Consider the following 11120-nt stretch of genomic DNA (forward strand, 5'->3'; position numbering starts at 1 on the left):
CCTTGTGCTGCTGTTGCTGTTGCACTTGCCCTGCAGCACTTCTCCTTTTGCTGTTGCTGTTGGCCTTGCTGTGCAGCTCTTGCTCCTGCTGCTGCTACTACCTGCTGTGCAGCTGCCCTACTGCTGCTACTGGTGCCTGCTGCTTCTTTGCCTCTGCCAAGCCTGCTGCCAAGCTGCTGCCACTTCTTCTCCTGCAGCTGCTGTGCAGACTTGCTGCTCCTGCAGCCAAGCAAAGGCCAATCCAACTGAGTCAATTCACTTCAGTGAAGCCTAAGGCCCAGTCCTCAGTAACCAAGCCCAGTTTCTAAAACCAAAAGCCCAGAGCACAACTTGGGCTCATCAGAAGACCAAAACCAAAGCCCAAGTTCATTATTAAGGCCCAATCCAATTCAGGCTTAATCAAAAGCCTAAGTTTAAGGCCTAAGCCCATTTGCATTTCAAAGACTAACTGAGCCCAAGCTCAGTTCATTTTATTGTGAACAAACCCATTAGTACTCAAGCCCAATTTAAGCCAAAAGGCTTCTAAGCCCAAAGCAAATCTAGGAACCCAATTAGCTAAATCACTTCCAAAACACACCCGATCTCTGTGGATCGACCCGTACTTGCACGAGCTACAACTGACGACCGTGCACTTGCGGTATTACTGTAGGCCCCCGTTTTCTTGCGCTTAATTTTATACACCCCTTCGGGCCTACCATGCGACAGTCCATACTCATGACCATAATGTAGATTTCTTGATTACTTTCATGTGTGGTGAAGATAATTATGTTGATAAAAATAGTCTGTGGCAATACCTATTGGATATGAATAATTTTGTTGATCTGTCGTGGGTTCTTTTTGGAGACTTAAATTTCACTATGTCTGATTCGGAAACTCATAGTCATACTTATCATGCTAGTCATATAAGAGATTTTGTACAACAGTTTAGACTTATTGATTTAGGTTAATGGGTTCAGGCACCACTTGGTCTAATCATAGATCTGAGGTTGATCGTGTCTTTTCTATATTAGATATGGATTTAGTTATAACTCTTATTGGATTAATAATTATACTTCTTCATAGCTTCAACATCTTATACCTATAACATATGATCATAGTCCTATTTTGTTACATGCTAGTCCTAGCTCAAATAAACAGTCTCTTTTTAAACTATACAAATGCTGGTTAAGGTTTCCCTCTTGCACCAATGATATTCAACAAAGTTGGAATCAACATTTATCGGTTTCTCATTCTTATCAATTTTTGAGTATGTACAGAACACTAGAACTCAGTTACAACAATGAAAATGACTAAATTTTGGTAATATTGAAGCTACGATTCATGACATTCATACTCAACTTCAGAACTGTTACCAAAACAACATTCCTCCATGTAGTCCTGAAGTTCAATAGTTAACTACATCTTTACAGAACTGACTTTTAATTCAACAAGAATACTTCATGCAGCAAGCAGGTGACAATTACTTGATGCAGACATAAACACTTCATACTTTCACTCTTTGGCCAACTTCAACAAGAGAAAGTCTATTGTTCATGCTATTCAAGGGCCACTTGGTATTTGGTATGATTCTCGAGATGAAATTCCCTAACTTGTTTGTACTTATCGAAATCGTGTCGTTTTAACTTGGCAACGGGGAGGGGATCTTTATAATTATTCAACCAATAACAACTCTATTCAGTATCCATATTTTGGTGTAACGGTTCAACAAGAATATAATCTTGTACACCCTATTCGTCTTCTTAGCATACCCATAACCCTTTCTCTTGTGATTTACCATCCATTCACCATAATCGCAAGCCATTTCAAACCACGTAGGTTGTTGGTGGGTGTTTTTTACTAGAACACTAATCTTCTCTTTTACTTTCTTAATAACCCAATTCACTGGTTCGTCTTTAGATGACCATTCCTACGATCGCAATTAACAAATAAACTTAGAAGTATTATACATATTATTCATTCAAATATAAATAACATGTAAAGATTGATTATAACATAATGGGGGGAAGTATCAGGTTCCCTGAAACTGTAAGCTTCAAGATGATCGTTTAATATCAATACAATCTACAAAAACATCACAAGTTAGACATAACTTATGGTAAAAAATAGAAGCCTGCAAGGTCGACAGATTCAAACATGGACAACCAAAGAATAGTTGGTAAGGTCGCCATATACAAACATTGACGACCAAAAAGTAGTTATCATAGTCGGCATATACAAACACTGACGACCGAAACATATTTCACAACACAATTCTATGTGCAGTGATACACATTTGGTCCGAATGGTCTATAATATCGATAGTGAAGACTTCAACAATAACCAATCCGACCGGTATTTTCTGGTCTTAAAAACATGACGACTAAAATAGAACTTATGAAAAGTCATTCGATTTGGTATATTCAAATATGCCGCAGTGGTCATCAAGGGTAGACAAAATCCATTTGTGATAACACTGGCCAACAAAAAGTTAAAAAAAAATCATTATCCATCATTTGGCAATTAAAATATGAAAAAATCACAGTCTTCACCAGGTAAGGTGTGTACTTGGCTATTTCAGCTCCCAATTCTTCTTCCGGGTCTTTTGGTACTTCATTTGACTCAAAATATTCATCATTTATGTAGACATTGAGTTTGAGCAAAATAAAAGTGAGAATCATATATATAATCCATTTCATCGATCATGATTTTGTAGATTATCATGCAGAGATTCATCAATAGGAGTTGTAGAATATTCCCCCACTTCAAAATTAGGATTAAAATCACCCATCTCACCAAATACTCAAATCCCTACCTTTCTCCCCCAAACTTCTTCTACTACTTCACTCTTTTTCTGACTCAATTATTTTCAAAATCATATATATAAATCAACAAATTAATCTAACTAATTTAACTAACCTAATCATATAGATTAAATTAATGTTAATCACTTAGGGTTAATTTAGCCATTTTCAAAAATATTTGGCTAAGGGGCTTTGAGTATTACTCCATGATGATCTCTATTTTGTTTTATTTGGTATATCTCAATTAATACGGGTATACCCCAATCTAACGAGTTTTATTTAAGTCATGTGGTTTCGTTTTGGTTATATTGGTAAATTTTGTGATACTTTAAAATATTTTAGTGTCATTATGCAAATTTTGGATTTGATGGAAATTTTAGATTATGAGATGGACTACAGATAAAGGTTAAGCAAATACGAATTACTTAATATATTTCGGTTATTATTGGTAAAATTAGAGTTCATGAAATTTGGAGTCACATGATAAATTCCAGGTCACTAGGTATGAAGGAAGTATTAGTGGACGACGCAAATGTTAAACCATGTCGCAGATTTTTGAGGTATCAGAGATTTTAGAATTTTAGTTATTTTATGTATTAATCAGTAAAAGCCTATATAAAAAAGCATATGAGATTTTCCCAAGTCATATCTTTTATCAACACAAATTCTATTTTATCTTTTTTTTTTCTCTTGTTTAATATCGTTTATTCACATCTCTATCTTCTCTTCGCATCCCTAGTAATCTCCGTATTCCATTTTCTCTTATCGTTTTACGTTAGAATCTCATGTTCTTTCCACTAATGTACCTCACAAACTTTGCTATTACAAAAAAGTGTTACGTCTTTGTCGTATTTTCCCTTGATTCATTATGTCAAAGATATGACGGCTTTTTGTGAATCTTTCTTGATATGTTTTTTGTTATTCCTTCTATGCCGAAGCTCATTATTATGTTGAAACTCTTTGATTACGTTTATTATCACTATTTATCATTAGCACCGACATAAAAATATTCATCATTACCAACTTTGTTATTATAATGAAATATTAATCTTGATCATATATATATATATATATATATAAGAAAAACCATCATAAAAAGAATGAAGGTACTTAATAAAGAATCCTTATCAAAGTTTAAGAAACGGGTAACCGGTGTGAAAGTAACCAAACCTTGATAAATATGTTTACCAAAAACCTAAAAAAAAACGGAATGACAATGTTGTTTAAAAATGATTTCGTAGTCATTATAAGGTTATATTTACAACTTTTTTCTTCTTCCTTTTTCCCCCGACAAAAAGCATTAGTTCCATCGTAATGAAAGTAAGAAAGACACTAATGTGCACCCTACTGAGCTCATTCATCTTATATCTAAAAATAAAAAAGCAAATGAGGCTCTGAAATCATAAGTGTGACAAGAGTGTAATGTCTAAGCCGATACCAATAAAACCAAACATTAATTAAGTTGATACTGGGGAACAACCAAGTGTTGTTATATATGGACTTTCCCAAAAGGAAATGATCAGACAAACTTCAACCAAAATAAAGGTCAGCGGATAACAACAATGCTCATGTGTTTGAGCGACAACATGGAAAGAGGAGAAACTTACTTCCCCATGGTGAGTTCATAGAAAAAAATTCATGTACTTCTAGTGTATATAACATGCAACTGGTTTTTTCATCGTGTTAACCACAAATAATTGCATTTTGGAATAAGAAAATGTAGTTGTGCTGGAAAATGTTGAAAGGTCGACTGTAAAACCGATTAAAGAAGGTGCAGTTCTTTTATGAAGTATGATATGTTTCCACTACTCTGGAATATTTCTTTATTTTTTGTATATCATGTTCACATAAATATAACATTAAGTTGTTCAGTTGTGGTTACAAGCTATAACAACCAAATTGACCAGTCTATCAGGATAGTCATTTTAATTTGTTCATGAACTGAATTGAAATTATTGCAACCAAATTTTCTAACAAGGTTAAACTGTATGGCAGTTTAGGGGGTTATTATCGAACTTGGTATTTGAGGAACATCGATAACATTTGTTAACTGTCTTCTCTGTATGGACTTGATTGGAATTAAGATCTGAATGATATACATACATGATGTGAAATCATTCGGATACACAAACGATGAGTTTCAAAGATAGATGATCAATTTCTCATAGAACACTAAAAAAATTGGAAATGTAAAAGTTCGTAATAAAAACTCAAATATCATATATCATGAGGCTGATATACATTTGTAAATGATAAAATGCGCATGTATTCTTGTAGTAGTAGTACAAAGTCACAAACTATAAACATGAACCAGGAAGCTGTTTTAAGAATTACAACAGCAAATACTATGAGGAGCAGTTTCCACCCCGAAGTCCCAAACTGACTTAGTTGGCTTAATTTGGCCCATTATGAAGTAGTAACTACTCCAAAACTCATTAGCTAGTTCAAGTTCTACTTTACTCGAAGTAGAGTTGGATAGTTGACATAACGGTACAAAGTGTTTTCCTGATTATTTTTTTAATATATTTTTTCTCATTTTTCTATTTAGGTTTTCTTTCTTTGTTTTTGTTTTTTGACTATTTGTTTTGAAATCATTTTTTTGGCTAATTTTAAACGGTGACCAAAATACTTTATTGCATTGCCTCGCTTTTAGAAACGAGCACTTTAAAGATCAAGAAAATATAAAGTTATACATCATAGAAGATCTTTTGCCACTATTAATATTTATATGTAATATATTTTAGCTTCCTTTATAAGAATATTGAGTTATATGTTTTAGCTTCCTTTTTAATTTTTTATTTCGAAAAAATAAATAAATTTACATCCTGGCGTAACTTTCTATGAAGTATTTTCCCATTTATTTTTTAATATGAACACTGATTAAGATGAGGCCTCGAACGAGTTGTTTGTTTAAAGTTCTTTATATTTTACTTTATTTTAGGTAAACTGGGATGAATATATAAGATAATGCAAAAAACATCATAATTCCTCTTGTAAGAGAGTTATCCTTATGTACGTCAGCAAGAGAATTAGCTGAGCTATTATCCCTAGTTGTCCTAAAAAAAATTAGCTTGTGGTACATTCTTTGCACATAAAAAAGGATGGAATTTCTTAACAAAAAAGCAAAAAATTCTTCTACACATATTCTAAATTATCTTTATACTTCTAAGAAACTGTAGAAAAGATTCTTTTTTTTGGTTTTTTCTATTTGCTTTCTTACAAGAATGACCTTCCCTTTTATAGAAACTGATAACCATCAACCCTTATGCTTGGTTCTCACTTCTGAGTAAAGTTTTTTGTTCCGCATAACACCATCTTGGTTTTTACTACTAATAGTGAAGGTGTGTTTGTTTTAGATGTTCGTATAAAGAAGTCCTCACAAAAGAAGGAAGAGTCGTCTTAGTGGAGACGATGAAGCCGGAAAAGAAGAAGTAGCCAGTATGCTTCTGAAACTTAGCAGGAGTATCGGACAACACCAAACTTCGCTTCTCTGATATGATTCAACTTGTAATGTTTCCGAATAAAATGATTGAATAATAATTTTAATTGGTCATTTGGGAAGAGCAACTCTGGGGAGTAACTTCTAAAACTAATGTATCAAATAATATGGATAACAATCTCATACTTACTAGTCTTTCCCTAGATAAGGATTTTAAAAGGAGTGTACCAAACAAATACAGCGAGGTACATCTACCAACTCTCTAGCAAAAACAAGTAGGTGCCTTGAGAAAGGAACTTGCAACAGAGTACTATGAGTGAGAAACATAAGGTTGGTGTGGAAACCACTGATATCTCATAAAAGTTTACATTTTCAGAAAACCAGATGAGATGGGACACGTTGTCCCAAATCGTAAAATCTAATGGGCTCCCCATCGTAAAATCTAATGGATCCAAGAACGAACCCTCCAACATAAGGGGCATCAGAAAACACCTGCAGCATCTCTGACAGATTCAAAAATGGCCCTTCCAGAGGCAAGATCAACACAAACTTTTACTAATCGAAAGGCTGAAATATTATCCATGTTAGGATCACAGAAATATTTTAGGTGCAGTAAGACAACAACATAACAAGAGACATCCACCAAATATCCTGGAGTCTCATAAAAACTAGGAAATCCATGACGACCCTACAAGAGATGAAATAATCTCGCTTGACTATTCTGAACGCTCCTAGAAGATCCATGAAATCAAGAATTATATTCAATAAGGTTACAAACTGGCTTGCTCTTACAATCTAAAATCACTTAATCTTTCTGAATTGTGACAACGATGGAGTTAGAAAATATAACACACTTTATAAGATTTAGACAATGTAAACACAACAATAGCCAATAGTCCATAATGCAAATACAACAATCAACAAACACCATCAGGGAGACCCATGGGACTATGGGAATGCCAGATAACGTACCTGATTGACTGAGTGGATGATACTCCTTTCATAGATTTGTTGACCAGGGATACCAATACCAATCCATCGGCACCACGCACTCCATTGTTTAACTACATCAAAATCTTTTGAATTCACATCAACTTGAACATTTTATACATTTCAATTAAGCAATTTTAAAATTATTTATAAGATAGAAAAATTACTTAATCGGCCACCCTCTTATGCACCTTCAAGCGGAAAGTTTCATCACCACAAGTTGCCATTGAGGAGTTTGCAGATACCTTAAGCAGTTTGCGGATCGTATATTCAACTGTTATGAATTAGACTTCCTAATCCCCAAACACTTTAAAATTAAAAGCAGATTATTGAAAGCAGATTAATTCCCAGTAGATGAAACATTCTTAGAGAAATTTGGTCCAAAAGATTAAGAAACTGAACACGAAGCACGTACACGTAAATGGGTTGAAAGAAATTGGGCACCTTGGGAAGAGTTTCTCTCGCCTGAAGCTGATTTTGGTTGAGAAATTTTGAAGGTGCAATTGAAGATTTGAGAATGTTCAGACAAAAACAAGATTGGAAAAAGAGTTTTATAAGGTATGGAATTCTAGTTCAAAGCTGTATTTCTTGGAAATTGAGTTTTTAGAATGTTGTTTCATTTTTTATCTTAATTTTGGAGATTATTAACATGTGAGATTATTTTTCTTTAACTGGAATTATAAAATAACGCGCGCGTTAGAGTCCCAGGCCTGTCAACATCCATATAAGAAAACTTCAACAAAACAAATGATGTAAAAAAACCCCAATATTCTTAAACTGTCTGAAATACCCTTTACTTTTATTCGGCTCAAAGCTAACATAGCAAATAAATCCTACTCATTTTTTAGATACCGTCGTTACTTTCTTCTAGTTTTCTTTCCTAGTTTCTGAAACATAAGAAGAAATCAGATCTACTTCATCCGTCGCGAAATCATCTTCCGGTTTTTGATTTTTCCTTCTTCTCTTTTTCAATGGTTACTTACTTCAACCAATGAAATCAATTCTGACCTAAATCAGATTTACGAATTCTTTCTGTCTTCACCCGTAGCGAAAATCATCATATAATTTTCGATTTTCCTAACTTCTCTTCTTTAATGATTACTTACTTCAACCAATGAAACCAATTCTGACCTAAATCGTCTCTATTTTCTGACCTAAATCCTCTGAAACAACAAAATGGTGATGAATAAAACTAAACAAGAGAAAAGGAGAGATGAAAAGTCAAAGAAAACAGTAAAGTAAACTCCAAAAGGTAAGAATCGCGTAAACTCTATGGTGATGGTATTAATTTTTTTGGTCTTTTTTGATGAAATCACGTAGGCATTAATTCTGGTAGTTTTGATGAAACCATTTTTGGTTTCATTATTTTGCCTTGTCGAACATGGTTCCACCTGGACTGTTGGTGTGTCAATTAATTCTGGTAGTTTTGATGAAACCATTTTTGGTTTCATCATTTTTCCTTGTCGAACATGGTTCCACCTGGATTGTTGGTGTGTTAAATGGTTTTATCATTTTTCTCTTGTCGAATTTGGTTCCATCAATACTGGTTTGGTGGTGTTGGTTAATTCTGGTCATTTTGATGAAACCAATATTGGTTTGGCGGTGTTAGTTTATTCTTGTTTTGGCTTAAATCATTCGGATGTTGAGATTAATTTTAGTCATTCTGTTGAAACCACAAGAACTGTGTTGATTAATTTTAGTCATTCTGATGAAACCATTTTCGGTTCCATTATTTTCCCTTTGTTAGATTTGGTTCCACCAGAACTGTTGGTCGTGTTATTCTATTTTGGTCTTTTTGGTGAAACCATTTTTGATTTCATCAGTTTCCTTTTGTTATATTTGGTTCCACCAAAACTGTTGGTGGTTTTAGTTTGTTCTTGTTTTTTCGATGAAATAATTTTTTAATATCATACGGACAGTTTTCTTTTGCAGGTCTAAACATTGAGACATTTATTTTGTAATTTCAGGGAAGATTGTGGACTTCATGTTTGTTATTACATGAAGAGCCTCTTGAAGGGAAATCATGAAGTCTCATGAGGTGAATATATCAAAAAGTGGAAAACATGAGAGAGAATCTTTCCTACATGATACTGGTGGCCAAACCACCAAAAATTTAGAAAATAAGAGACTACTGTCATTGCACACACAAAAATTAGTGTAATATCAACTCATTGTAATACTTGTAATAGCCTTTTGCAACATTATCTGTTTTCTTTAAAAATTCTTATAATAGCAAAAGATTTAAATGGTTTATGAATGGTTTCAATTATGATTATCACATTTATGTTTATTGGCACCACCTGCAACTTAACCCAAACCACATTGATATACTAGACAGGCAGCGAAATGTTATATGTTTATAACTGTTTTATGATGAAACCAAAAAGGGTTCCAGCATATTTTGGTTCCATTATAACAGTAAATATGACGAAACCAAAAAGGGTTCCAACTAAGGTTGCACAAGAGCCGAACCAGAGCCGGAGAACCGAACCAGAACCGGAAAAAAGAACCGGTACCGAACCGAACCGGGATAGCAAGTACAGGGAACGGGAATGGATAAGGGAACCGGTGTATGACTGGTATATGTACTCAATTCCTAATGATTCCTGGCCTGTACCGGACCATATATCCCGGTCATTATCATTCGTTGATATTTTGATTACTGTCTAATCATATCCGTTCATCCAAGTTTTAAGAGTCCTAGTAACTATCGAGTAATATATTCTCTTTTCATTTTTTTCATCTTCTTTTCTCTCGCAGCCTCGTCTCTGTTCTTTAACTTAGGGTTGATGTTAATCGTGGGTGGGACTTGAGATACAAAATTACAAATCTTTTGGTTCAATTATTCTTCTTCTTCATCACCCGGTTAATATCAGGTACTTATTCTTCCTATTCTGCTTTTTCTCTGAAGTAATTGCATGATTCAATCTCTGTTGGATTGATTTAGGTTTTGAATTGTTAATTTGATTTGAGATTGATTTAGGTTTTTTACTTTTCAGTAAACCCTTGTTCTGTTGATTTAGGGTTCTTCTGAACTTAGATTTCCTTCTTTTACATCACTTGATTGAATTGCAGTATAATTGATGATTTCAATTTCATGATTTTTGTTTAGATTTTAGAGGGATTTTAATTGATTTGGTCTTTCTACGTATTTTAGTGATTTTGGATGAATGGTTTTGGTATAATAATTTGGTTTCCATTAATACGATTGCTGCCTTCATGTTAGATTAATTTGTTAAATGAGATTTAGTTCTTTACAGGGATTAAATGGGTTGTTGGTGGTTGTTATTATAGTAATGGAGATTGAAAGAGTTTGTGAATGTATGGTTTACAGGGAAAGAACATGAGGCAGTGAATGGAATAATGAAATTGAAGTGCAGTGAGCTGTAGATAATGGTGTTGATGTTGTGCTGTTAAGGCGAGAAAACAATGAGAAGATTGATGTTTCTTCCATTGGTTTGTAGGGAATTTGTTGAATGAATGCTTCTGTCATGATTTTTGTAGATAATGGTATTGATGTTGTTCTTTACAGGGATTAGTTGAATGAATGCTTGTTAACTGATACTCTGATCTATGGAATTGTATAATTTTTTCGTTCACTGCAATTTTAATTATGTAATTAAGATTCTAAATTTCTAATAGGTATAAAAACTCAATACTGACTTGTACCGGACCGGTGTTACAAGTACAGGTCCAGGTACATGTACAGGTACCGGTCCTCGAAATGAAGACCCGATCAATTCCGGGTACAGGTACCGGGTTCATAAGAAACCCGAACTGTACCGTCCCATGTGCAGCCCTAGTTCCAACATATTGCAGGTTCTGATCGTGATTTAAAGTTTTAATCGTAGCCTGTATTATTAAATTAGACCCAGCTGCATATAACAACAATATGGCCGGTAATACAGGGT

The 11120-nt window shown here is 34.0% G+C and overlaps 2 long non-coding RNA genes across 2 annotated transcripts; one reads left to right on the forward strand and one right to left on the reverse strand.

The window, feature by feature from the left end:
* Positions 1–7055: 7055 nt before the first annotated feature.
* LOC113293778 lies at positions 7056–7803 on the reverse strand. Its single transcript, XR_003332554.1, has 2 exons — positions 7377–7803; positions 7056–7283 (listed from the first exon to the last, which is right to left on the reverse strand). It is a non-coding gene; the product is annotated as an uncharacterized LOC113293778 (long non-coding RNA).
* Positions 7804–9939: 2136 nt separating this feature from the next.
* Positions 9940–10828, forward strand: LOC113293779. The gene is made up of 2 exons (XR_003332555.1): positions 9940–10085; positions 10544–10828. It is a non-coding gene; the product is annotated as an uncharacterized LOC113293779 (long non-coding RNA).
* The last annotated feature ends 292 nt before the right edge of the window (positions 10829–11120 follow it).

The sequence above is a fragment of the Papaver somniferum genome, chromosome 7, assembly GCF_003573695.1.
Source record: "Papaver somniferum cultivar HN1 chromosome 7, ASM357369v1, whole genome shotgun sequence".
Classification (NCBI taxonomy): Eukaryota; Viridiplantae; Streptophyta; class Magnoliopsida; order Ranunculales; family Papaveraceae; genus Papaver; species Papaver somniferum.